Here is a 13,124-nt window from a genome sequence, read left to right as displayed (position 1 = left end):
TTATCTAGTTTCAAGGTGATACAAACCTCCTTGCTGAGTGAGAATTCTGTCAGCAGCCCACATAATTTAAGTGATGCTTAGTTTAATTAAAAGCAAAGTACATTTCTAATGAAAAAAATGGCGAAGAAAGCCACTTCCTCAGGCATACACCTAAATTGGCTTAACATCAGTGTTCTCTGCTGAGAAAGTACATCTTGTCCATGTCTCAGTACCCTGAGATTTACAGAAATCCTTATGTCACCTCACAGATAGCAGGCTGGGAGTCATGCCACTTTTCTACAGATCAGAAGGATTAACATAGTGAAAATGGACAACTTTTCAAATGAAATCTATAGATTCAATGAAATTCCCACCAAAAACTCCAACATAATTATTTACCTTGAAAGAGCAATTCTCAATTTCATATGAATAAATGAAAAACCTAGGATAGTTACAAACAATTCTGAACAATAAAATAATTTCTAGAGTTATCACCATCTCTTATTTCAAGTGGTATTACAGAGCAATGGTAATATAAACTGCATAGTGGTATTGAGACAGACAGGTTGATCAATAGAATTGAATTGATTATCCACACATCAATGTACACTTGATTTTTAACAAAGCCAAAACCAGACAATGAAAAAATGATCTTCAACAAATGGTGCTTTTCTAACTTGATATCTGTATGTAAAAGAATGTAAATAAATCCATATTCATCATCCTGCAAAGTACTCAAGATCCACGTGGTTCAAAGATTCAGTATCTTGTTTCCCTGAATCCCAGGATGGTCCACTTGATTCTACATGGGTCATGTTGTATATACATGGAGACCTATTAAAATTACACCCAACTTCTTAAAAGAGACTTTATATCCAGAAGGGCCTTAGCAAATATCTTACAGCAGAGACTGCAGATGGAAGATGCAGACAACTATACCCAGGTAAAATTTTACATCACCATAGATGTCATAAACCAGACTTTCCATGAGAAAATAAAATTTAAACAATATTTATCTTGAAATACAGCCCTATAGAAGATACTAAAAGGAAAATGCCAATCCAATCAGGTGAAGCAAACACAAAATATATACATGAAATAATATAATCGCACACCAGAAAAAACAAAAGCAGGGGAACACACACACACATATCCATCACCAACATCAGAAGAGGAATTACTAATCATTAGTCATCAATATCTCTTAACATCATTGGACTCAATTTTCAAGTAAAAAGACACAGACTAACTAATGGAATGGATGTGAAAAGAAGATCCAGCATTCCACGTCATACAAGAAACAGACCACCACAACAAAGATAGCCATTACCTTAGAGTAAAGGGATGGAAAAAGATTTTCCAAGCAAACAGACCAAGAAGCAAATTATTGTAGCCATCCTGGTAGTTTTAGAGACTTTCAGTGAAAATTATGGTAGGTCACTTCACACTCAATCATACCAAGAGGATGTTTCAGTTATCATTATCTATGCTCCAAATGAAAGGGCACATACCTTCATAAAACAAATATTATTAAAGTTTAAATAAAACCTAGAATAGCACACATTAATAGTGTGATACATCAATACACTGTTTTCACTAAAAGATAGGTCATTGAGGCAAACAGTAAACAGGGAAATAATGAAATGGAGATATGAATCAAATGGACCTAACAGATCTTCAGACCCTTTCACCCAAACACAAAGTGTAGTCTCCCCTCCCCCAGCCTGAAACCTGCTTGCTCTGGGGTGGAGCTTCCTGCTCATTCTTTCTGCCATGCCCACTGCTGGAACCTGCTGCCTTGCTGTTCTGAAGCCATCACGTGCTCACCCTGCTACTGGACTTCGAGATTATTTATTAAGTCCTCCCCCCCTTCCTTCATAACGGAGTGTTGCAACAGTAAAAATTGAGCTTTGATCAGAGTGACTTTTGACTTGGCTTCGTTCTTTCTTCTGCTCATCTAGTTCTTCTCTTTCAGCTCGAGTTGCCATCTTATTTGAAATGTTCATTGCTAGCTGCGGGCCAGCCTCAACAACAAAGGATATACCTTCCCTCAGAAACTCATGTAACCTTCTCCAAAATTGACCATGTAGCTGGTTACAAGGCAAACCTCAACAAATATAAGAAAGCTGAAATAAATCCCTATATCTTATCAGACCACTCTATTAAACCTGGACTCTAACAATAGAAACAACAGAAAGCAAACAGCCTCATGGGAACTGAACAACTGTCTACTCAGTGATCACTGGGTCAAGAAGAAATGAGTTAAAGTCTTTTGAAAAGTCAATAAAAATGAAGGCTGAACACACCCAAACTTATGGGACATGGGGAATGCAGTCCTCAGAGGTAAATTCATAACACTAATTACCATCATAAAGAATTGGATTTCTCATACCAGCATCTTAATACTACACCCGACAGCTCTAATAATAAGAGAAGCAAATACACCCACCATTTGTAAACAACAGGGCCGAAAACAATCAATTAGAAACAAATAGAGCAGTAAAAAGAATCAACCAAACAAGTTTTTTTTGTTTTTTTTTTGTTTTTGTTTTTGTTTTTGTTTTTGTTTTTTTGTTTTGTTTTGTTTTGTTTTTATTTCTTTTTGAGAAGATCAACAAGACAGGCAAATCTCTAGCCAAACTAACTAAAAGACAGAGAGACAGTACCCAAATTAACAAAATCAGAAATTAAAATGAAGACATGAAAAAAGACACCAAGAAAATCATTAGGTTTTACTTCAACAACGTGTACTCTACAAAATTAGAAAATCTAAATGAAATGGATGATTTTCAAGACAAATGCAAATTACAAAAGTTAAAACTCAATGTCCAGTTAACTGTCTATTCCTATAACCCCTAGAGAAATAGTAGTAGTCAGTAAAAACAGCCCATCTCCAAAAAAAAAAAAAAAAAAAAAAAAAAAAAAAAAAAATGCTCAGGGCCAGACAGTTTTATTGCAGAACTTTACTCTACTTTGAAAGAAGAGCTTATGCCAATAATCCTCAAATTATTCCACAAAATAGAAACAAAAGGAACATTGACAACTCATTCTGAGGCCAGGGTCTCCCTGATACCTAAATTATTCAAAGTCTCAACAGAAAATAAGAACTTCAGGCTAACATCCCTTATGAATATTTACGCAAAAATATTGGAAACTGAATCCAAGACTATGTCAAAGACACAACCCACCTTAATCAACTAGGCTTCATCCCAGGGATGCAAGGACAGTTCAATTTATGGAAAATCCATCAATGTATTCCACCATAAAAACAAACTTAAAGAAAAAAAAATCACATGATCACCTCACTCGATTCTGAGAAAGCATTTGACAAAACCTAACAGCCTATTATGTTAAAATTTTGGAGTTATCAGGATACAAGTTGGATATGTCAACATAATATAAGCAATATGTAACAAGGCAATACCCAACATCAAATTAAAAAGAGAATTTTAAAGCAATCTCTGTAAAACCAGGGACAAGACAAGTCTTCCCACTCTCTTCCTATCTACTCAACATATTACTTAAAATTCTAGCTAGAGTAAAAACTAAAGGATCTCAGGGGGATAAAAATTGGAAAGGAAGAATTCAAAGCATCACTAGTCGCAGATCATATGATAGAATAGATAAAAGATCCCCAATATTCTACCAGAGAATTCATACAGCTGATAAACACCTTCAAAAAAATGGATGGATTCAAAGCTCACTGTAAAAAATAACTCTTTTTATAGAAATGATAAACTGGCTTAGAACAAAATTAGGGAAACAGCACCCTTTACAATAGTTACAAATTATCTCGGTATAACTCTCCTCAAGCAAGTGTAAGACCTGAATGACAAGAACTTCAAGTTTTTGAAGAAAGAAACTTGAAAGAAATTGGAGAAAGAAATTGAGGAACATATCACAACATGGAAAAAAATCTCTCCCCTTCTGGATTGGTAGGATCAACCTAGTAAAATTGGTCATGATACCAAAAGCAATCTATAGATTTAATGCAATTCCTATCAAAATTCCAACACAATTATTTATAAACCATAAAAGAACAATTCTTATATTCATATGAAAAAATACAGAAGTGGATGATCATAGTCATCTATTGGATGAAACACAGGGCCCCCAATGGAGAAGCTAGAGAAAATACCCAAGGAGTTGAAGGGGTCTGTAACCATATAGCTGGAACAACAATATGAACTAACCAGTACCCCCAGAACTCATGTCTTTAACTGCAATAAGTAGCAGGAGATGGCCTAGTCGGCCATCATTGGGAAGAAAGGCCCCTTTGTCTTGCAAACTTTATATGCCCCAGTACAGGAGAATGGCAGGGCCAAGAAGTGGGAGTGGGTGGGTAGGGGTGCAGGGCAGGGTAAGGGTATAGGGGAATTTCTGGGTAGCATTTGAAATGTAAATGAAGAAAATATCTAATAAAAAATTGGAAAAAAAAGAAAAAATAAAAAAAAAGATATCTAAAACAATCCTGTACAAGAAAAGTTCTGGAGTGATCACCATCTCTGCTTTCAAGTGCTACTAGAGAGCAATAGTTGAACAATGTTATCAAATTGAAGACCCGGAAATAAACCAGTACAATTATGGGCATTGTTTTTTGACAAAGAAGGCAAAACCATATAAGAAAAAAAAAAGAAAAGAAAAGAAAAGAGCTTCAACAAATGGTGCTGTTCTAACTGGATGTCTGTATGTAGAAGAATGCAAATAGATCCATATCTATCTCCCTACAGAGCACTCAAGTCCAAGTGAATCAAATATATCAACCTAGACATGCATGCACTAATTCTAATAGAAAAGTGGGGAATAGCCTTGGACCCATTAGTACAGGAGACAACTTCCTGAACAGATCCAACATCTCAGCCCCTAAGATCAACAATTAAATGGGACCTCATGCCAGGGAGGGTGGCACACGCAGAGGCAGGTGAATTTTTGAGTTCGAGGCCAGCCTGGTCTACAAAGTGAGTTCCAGGACAGCCAGGGCTATACAGAGAAACCCTGCCTCGAAGAACCAAAAAAAAAAAGGGGGGGGGACCTCATGAATCTAAAAAGCTCCTGTATGGGAAAGAACACTGTCAAAAGGACAAAATAGAAGCCTAGAGATTGGGCAAAGATCTCTACCACCCTTACACCTGAAAGAAAACTGATATGCAAAAAAATATATAAAGAACTAAAAAACATAGACACCAACAAACCAAATAACCCAAATCTTAAAAATGGGCACATAGCTAAATAGAATTCTCAACAGAGAGATATTAATGATGGAGATGTATGTACAGAAATGTTCAACACCCTTAGTCATCAGGGAAATCCAAATCAAAATGACTATAGGATTTCATTTTATATCCTTTAGAAGGGCAACAGTTCATGCTGGCTATGATGTGCAGCAAGGGGAAAACTCTTCCTTTTCTGGTAGGAGTGCAAACTCATACAACCAGTCTGGAAATCAATTCAGAGATTTCTCAAATAATTGGAAATAATTTTCCCAGAACTGATTATACCACTCCTGGTCATACACACAAAAGATACTTGATCATACTTCAAGGACAGTGTTTTAACTATGTACATAGTTTTATTGGAAATAGCCAGAAACTTGAGACAAAGCAATGTCCCACAACTGAAAAATGGATAGTGATCATATGGTACATTTACACAACAGAATACTACTCAGCTATTAAAAACAATGATATCATGGAATTTGTAGGCAAAACTCAGACCAAAAAAGGACAAATGTGGCATGGACTCATAAGTATATATTAGCCATATAGTACAGGATAACCATGCTATCCACAGACCCAAAGAAACTAAGAAGGAAGACCCAGCAGAAGATGCTTGAATCTTACTAAGAACAGAAATTAAGAACACATCAGGAATAGATGGATGGAGGGAAATGTGTGAGAGAGAAAATCTGGACAGTAACCAGAGGGATTGCATGTGAGGAGGTTGAAGGCAGAGAGAAGTGGAATCTGTGACTGTGGAGAATCTCTGAGATGAGCTAGATAACTAGGACAATGGAAACTCCCTGGAATCTATGAGAGTGACCCTAACTATGACTTCTTGAAATAGGACATACAGAAAATGAACCAGTCACATGCTGTAACTAGGCAAGATTTCTGATGGAGACAACAATTCAGCCACAAACCCTTAACCCACAAATTTCCCTGCCTATAAATATGCATGAATAAGGAAGGAGCAGAAATTGAGGGAATGCATAACTAATGACTAAACAAGTGTGAGATTCATGCCAGGAGAGAGACACTACCCCTGATGTTATATTAAGGATATTGTGTTATACTGACCGACGGGAGCCTAGCATTCATGTCATATGAGAGGCTTCACACAGCAGCTGATGGAGACAGATGCAGAGACCCAATGCAAAACATTAGGCAGATCTTGGAGAATCTGTGGAAGAAAGGGGTTGGGGGAAGGATTGAAGAATCAGATAGCTCAAGTAAACAACAAAACTTACAGAATCAACCAACCAAGCCCGATAGGGGCTCAATGAGATTGAATTACCAACTGGAGTGCATCCACGGGATAGACCTAGGCTTCCTACACAGATGTAACAGATGTGCACCTTGGTCATTCCATGAGACCCCTAGTAGCAGGAACAGGGGCTGTCTAATTGTTGCCGCATTTGGATCTTTTTTCCCTAACTGGGCTGCCTTGTCTTGCCACAATTAAAAAAAAGAAGCACAAAGTCTACTGCAACTTGATATACCAAGGTATATTCATGGGAGACCTCCACTTCTCTGTGGAGAAATGAAGGGGAGAGGAGGTAAAGGAGGTGAGAGAGCATAACTGGCCAGACAGAGAGGAGAAGCTGCATTCTGGATGTAAAATAAATAAATTAATAAATTAATGGAAGTCATCCAGTCTCTCTTTCTTCCTATTGGGTTCCTTTGTAAGCCTTGATATGGGAGCCTTTGTCTTGCCTTGTTTTGTTCTCTCTGGCTGTCATCTCTTGGAAACCTGCTTTTTTTCTGAAGAGAAAACAAAAGGGGATTAGCTCTGGGGAGGGGAGATATGTGTTTACAGGGAGTTAGGAGGAGTAGAGGAAGGGGAAATATGAATGAGATGTATCGTATATATTTGAGAATATCTTTAACAAAATATCCATTCTCTTTTAAAATACAAAATCTCCTTTCAAAGTCCAAAGTCTCTCAAGTCTGAGCTCCTGTGAAAATCAAATGTAAATTAAATTCTTACTTTAAGAGGAGAAAACCAGGGCATAGTCACAATCAGATTAGAGCCAACCTAAATGGCAAGAGTATAAAGAACTCAATGTCCAATGCCTGGGTACTAATGAAAGACTCCGAGAGGAGCCCCTCGCTCAGGCCTCAGGACAATAGCGGACACCCAAGAACTCACGACAGACCGAGCTTGTTGCAAACCACATGAGGCTTTATTCGGGGAAAGCCAGAGCTCTGGGGACGACTCATATCCCACGCAGGGGTAGAGGAGTCGTCCTGGAGGGGAAAGAGTTCCCAGTTTTTATAGGCCCTCAGGGGGGAAAGGAGAAGGGGGAGATTAGGGGATTTCCAGATCTAAACAATGTCTATTCTCAAGAAATGGATATGGGAGGGGTACAAGGAAAGAGTCTAATGAAGGTGCAGCAATGGGCACACACCTGGTCAGAACATTGGCAGACACACAGGTTCAAGGAGTGGCCAGAGCATTGTGCACCTCTATTTTTCTAAATCAGTGAAGCTAGTTCTGCTAACACTGACGTCTATCTTGCCAATTTCAGGGCTTCTGTGTCCTTTTACATTCTGCCAGGATCTTTCACTACCTTCTCTCTTCTGGGTTCCTTCAAAGGCCTTGGATCACTTCTCTGGTCTGCCCTGTACTGCACACAGAGCTTGTCTTCTAGGCTCAAGCTAGCTCCACCCCATACCTGCTGTCCTTGGTACTCATGCCAAGGTACTGCATCTCCAAATGCTGGGGGTCTGTCAACTGGGTAGCACTTTCACCCATAGCCTTTCCTAGACTCCAAGATTCCAGCAATGCTCTCCAATGCCAAGCCTCACCTGTTCTCCCCTTAGTAACTTCATAACCAGCACCACCTGGGTGATTCTTTCACTAACAAGTTCAGCTGCCAACCTTGGAATACAGCTTCTTTGTATTCTGAGAGAACACTCTCCAGATGACTTTACATCAATAATGCTGGTCTCTTAATTTATATCTGCTGATTCTTCAGCCCCAGCTGACCTATATTGATATTTCAGGAAAGAAAAGGTTTCGCTTTACTTGTTCTGGTGACTTGTTCATCAAGAGCTGATTCTTAAGCTAAAACCTGAACCATGAAGTCTTAACTCAAATGGCTCAGTAGTCTTGGCTTCCTTCTGAAGTATCACAAGCCATGCCTCCACCATCTGTACTGCTCTCGATGCTCTTACCTTCCAACCTCCTACAGAACGCCTGAGATCTCTTCACTTAATGGATTTTCTACCCAAATTTCCAAAATCCTTTCCCAATACTCCCTAAAACATGATCAGGTCTGTCAAAGTAACATCACACTATGCCAGTACCAGGTAATGTCTTTGGGATTGTTTGCTGTGATGAACCTGGTCCACCAGCCTAGGGATAGAACTACCCACAATGGGCTGTGCACTTCCTCATTAATCACTAATTAAGAAAATGTTCTACAGGCTTGCCCATAGCGCAGTCTTATGGAGGCATTTTCTCAATTCAGTTTCCCTACTCTCAGATGACTCTAGCCAGTGTAAAGTTGACACAAAGCTGTCTACACACACACACACACACACACACACACACACACACACACACACACACACTTACACACAAATTTCAACCCAAAAGTTTTTTCTCTTATTAGTAACAGAGGAAAACCCCTCAAGATATTTTAAGGTATTATTCTTTACATTTTTCTCACCGATGAGAACTTCATTTTTTAATGAGTCTAAGTTCCATGAATGCTGACAAAAATAAGTGAAATAAAAGTTTAAAGGTAGATACTTGACATGTAGTGAGTTTCAGGAAGGCTTGCCAGTGGGCTTTGAGCATTCTCTGTCACCACACTCTTTTAAGAGTCCACAGAGCTTGGACTTTTTCCCATCACATAGGACATAGAGGTAGAAAGGTCTCTGCTGCTCAAACTCATCTAAGATACATATATATTTCTGAAGTAGCCTGGATTATAGGAGACCATGTTTCAGTTTAGCAAAACTAACCAAGCAATAAAACTAGCCAGAAACACTAAAATGAAACAGAAGATTCTTGAGTAATAGCCTGTAAGGTCAGCCCCTGGGAGCTGAGGCTGGGTTTGGTCACACATGCCAATGACTCAAGTATTCAGGAGACAGGGACAGGAGGACTGCAGATTCCAACCAATCTGAGCTACATGGCTAGTTCCAGGCCAGTCTGGGCAACATATCAAAATGCTGTCTCAAAAATTAAGAGTCACAAATTATCAAAGGAAAAGACACTTTGAGCTAAACTAAAACTGAATTTGGGTTTGAAACTAACCTCTAAACAGCAAATCTGGGGTCAGAAATTACAGTGCCCCATGCCACCCAATGTCCTCAGCATGGAATGGCAGGGTGGGCTGCAGAATGCAGGTGTTTAACTTACCTGTGGTGACAGTGTTCCTAGTTCAAGCAAGGACAGGCTGAAGTTTTAGGTTCTACAACTCTGAAAGTTTCCCTTACTCCTCTGAAGCAAAAAGCCACCTTCTTCCTTACTCCTTCTCTTTGCCACCCCAGATCCACCCACAAGCTACAATTTGATTCGATGGGAAGGGGTAAATCTCAGAGAGCCCCACCTCTAGTTAAAAAATCGCAGTAACCAAGGGCTGCTCAGTGAGGGGGAATTAATAAAAAAACAAAAAAACAAAAACCAAAAACCCTGAGCTTCCTAATTGCTGTGCAGCTCCAGGTGGTTGGACTTGAAAACACATATACACAGTAAAGAGTAAATCAGACTCAGCTGGTTGTAGTTATATATTACAGATCTGTACAGACACTCATATGTTCATGTGTCTATGTGTAGTTGTTTGTGTATTATTACTGGATCTCTCCCAATGCAATGCTCAGTTTCTTTGTGTGATGAGCAAAAAGTTAAGATTGACACATCAGGAAGGGGAGAAGTGGATTCCCTTTTTGTTGATACAAAACAACAACTATAAACTAAACAAAACGAAACAAACCAACTCTAATCTCAAAGGGAATAAAACATACTTTATTCTGGTGCCAAATAGGAGTAGTCATGTTCTGAAAAAAGATTTAGGTTACACCAAATTTCATGTTTCAACATAAAAGCAGTCTCATGAAGTTCTTATACTAGCAACTCAAAAAAATATATAGGTAAAATTTTAATGTTAAATTTTAATATTTACATTGCTGGGAATGTTAGTAGGTAGGTTTTTAAAACCTGAAAAATCTCTCATATCAGCTTCAGATGCCATCTGAGAACATTCTGAAGTTTTTGATTGTTGGGACTGGTGTTTTTAATTTAATACACTATAAGTGTTTTTTTTTTTAATCTATTAGGGTATTAGGTCCTGTTTTATTTGTTAGTGACAGGGTGTTTGGTGGGACATATAGGGAGAGACAAGGCATGGCTATTTAATACACTAAAGATTCCCCAAGTCAACTGTGTTCAATTTCCTGCCTGAGGCATTCTATCTCCCCCATGTCACTGCATGCCAGTCAGCCAGTCAGCCTCTGCAGCCATCTTCCCAGGAATCTCTTTTCAGTCCTCCTTACAGAGATGAAGTACATTAAAAAGAATTGAAAATGAAATTCAGAAGGAAGTGCCTATATCATCTTATTAGAGTCTGAGAGGGAGACAGGCCATCTGTAAATCCCAGAAGGTACCAGATGGGAAAGGAGATAATGAGGGAGAATCATGTCTTTAGAGTTAGGGACAGCAATGGTGGTCTGCAAACACAATATAAAAAGGCAGGTGGTATCTACAGAAGAGAAGGACAAAAAGCCTAGAGAATCACAGCAGGAATGTTTAGAACATACACAGGTATTGGAGCGAAAAAGTTTAAAGATTGCATTCACAAATTTGAGTTAGAACCCAAAAAATAAGCCGGTTTGGCATTGAAGATGACCGACCAACTGGTAGGAGGGAAGTGTAAGAACAGCAGCTAAATAAGTGGTTGATCATTCTTCCCATGTCCTTGGAATATCCTCAGGTGAACCAACTCTCCTTTGGGATGCCAAGTGATTGACAGGTCAACTTGTATTAACTCCTAAATTGAAGGGATAATACAATGTAATGTTCTAATCTTTGGTACAGATTAAAATGACAGGGTTCTCTCAGGATCAGGGGTCAAACTCAGACCCTATAGTATGTCCAAGAGAAAGTAGCTCTTTGTATATATTGGACATTAGTCCCCTATCAGATTTAGGATTGGTAAAAATCCTTTCCCAATCTCTTGGTGGCCTTTTTGTCTTATTGACTGTGTGTTTTGCCTTACAGAAGCTTTGCAATTTCATGAGGTCCCATTTGTCAATTCTTGATCTTACAGCACAAGCCATTGCTGTTCTGTTTAGGAATTTTTCCCCAGTGCCCATATCTTCAAGGCTTTTCCCCACTTTCTCCTCTATATATTTCAGTGTCTCTGGTTTTATGTGGAGTTCTTTGCTCCATTTAGACTTGAGCTTTGTACAAGAAGATAAAAATGGATCAATTTTCATTCTTCTACATGATAATCACCAGTTGTGCCAGCACCATCTGCTGAAAATGCTGTCTTTTTTCCACTGGATAGTTTTAGCTCCCTTGTCAAAGATCAAGTGACCATAGGTGTGTGGATTCATTTCTGGGTCTTGAATTCTACTGCACTGATCTACCTGTCTCTTGCTGTATCACAATTGCTCTGTAGTACAGATTGAGGTCAGGCATGATGATTCCACCAAAGGTTCTTTTATTATTGAGAATAGTTTTTCCTATCCTAGGTTTTTTATTATCCCAGGTGAATGTGCAAATTGCCCTTTCTATCTCAGTGAAGAAGTGAGTTGGGATTTTGATGGGGGGATTGCAATGAATCTGTAGATTGCTTTCACCAGGATAGCCATTTTTACTATATTAATCCTGACAATGCATGAGCATGGGAGGTCTCTTCATCTTCTGAGATCTTTGATTTCTTTCTTCAGAGACTTGAAGTTCTTATCATACAGATCTTTCACTTTGTTAGTTAGAGTCACACCAAGGTATTATTATTTGTGACTATTATGAAGGGTATTGTTTCCCAAATTTCTTTCTCAGCCCGTTTATTCTTTGTGTAGAAAAAGGCCATTGATGTGTTTGAGTTATTTTTATTTTTTAAAAAATATTTATTTATTTATTTATTATATGTAAGTACACTGTGGCTGTCTTCAGACACCCTAGAAGAAGAGGTCAAATCTAATTAGGGATGGTTGTGAATCATCATGTGGTTGCTGGGATTTGAACTCATGACCTTCGGAAGAACAGTTGGTGTTCTTAACTGCTGAGCCATCTCTCCAGACCCAGATAGTGAAATTTTAATGAATTTAAAATGAGTTATATCAATTTCCCCATTTTCTTCAGTGCATCTACTAAATCAGTGGTTCTTAACCTGTATGACAGGACTCCTTTGATGTACCATATTATATATCTTGCATATCAGATATTTATCCTATAATTCATAACCTTGGCAAAATACAGTAAAAATCTAACCATGAAATAACTTTTTGGTTGGGGTCCCCACAAAAATGGGAAGTGCACTGAAGAAGGGTCTCAGCACTAAGGTTGAGACCCACTGGTCTAGACTGTCTTCCCCTTTCATCCCTGCCAGGATAGTTACAGGGAAGAAGCTTCTAGGCTAGGCCGGCAGGTGAGAAGAGAGTCTGTCCTGTGGATCGCATAACAGTTCTGGGAAGCATGAAGTGCAGGAGAAACACCAGGATATATGATTTTTAAAAAAGCCACAGACATTGAAGTCATAGGGAAGGAAAGTGACTTTTCCTAACCACAACTTAATTCTTACTGGGGGTGTCAGCATGTAGAACACACTTCATTTGGGGATTGTAGAAGGAAGGAGATTGTTAACTCCTGGACTTGTAGACTTAAGATGGGAAGAGAATGTTAGCTGGTTTATTCACAATTGAAACACTTTACATGGGAGGTCTTGTGGTCACAGGCAGTCATTGATTTGA

The 13,124-nt window shown here is 38.7% G+C and overlaps 1 protein-coding gene across 1 annotated transcript in view; it reads right to left on the bottom strand.

Annotated features, from left to right (window-relative positions):
- Pramel47 (PRAME like 47) overlaps window positions 1-9,676 on the bottom strand; it is a 37,653-nt gene extending 27,977 nt beyond the window's left edge. Inside the window, exons 1-2 of the mRNA NM_001270456.1 lie at window positions 9,571-9,676; window positions 6,276-6,378 (exon numbers count right to left, since the gene is read on the bottom strand). The gene's annotated coding sequence lies outside the window, so the exon portion shown is untranslated. The remainder of the gene's footprint in view (window positions 1-6,275; window positions 6,379-9,570) is intronic.
- Between the last annotated feature and the right edge of the window lie 3,448 nt (window positions 9,677-13,124).

The sequence above is a fragment of the Mus musculus genome, chromosome 5, assembly GCF_000001635.26.
Source record: "Mus musculus strain C57BL/6J chromosome 5, GRCm38.p6 C57BL/6J".
NCBI classification, from domain to species: Eukaryota; Metazoa; Chordata; class Mammalia; order Rodentia; family Muridae; genus Mus; species Mus musculus.
The sequence above is the reverse complement of the archived record's forward strand: the minus strand, read 5'-3'. Positions and strand labels throughout refer to the sequence as shown.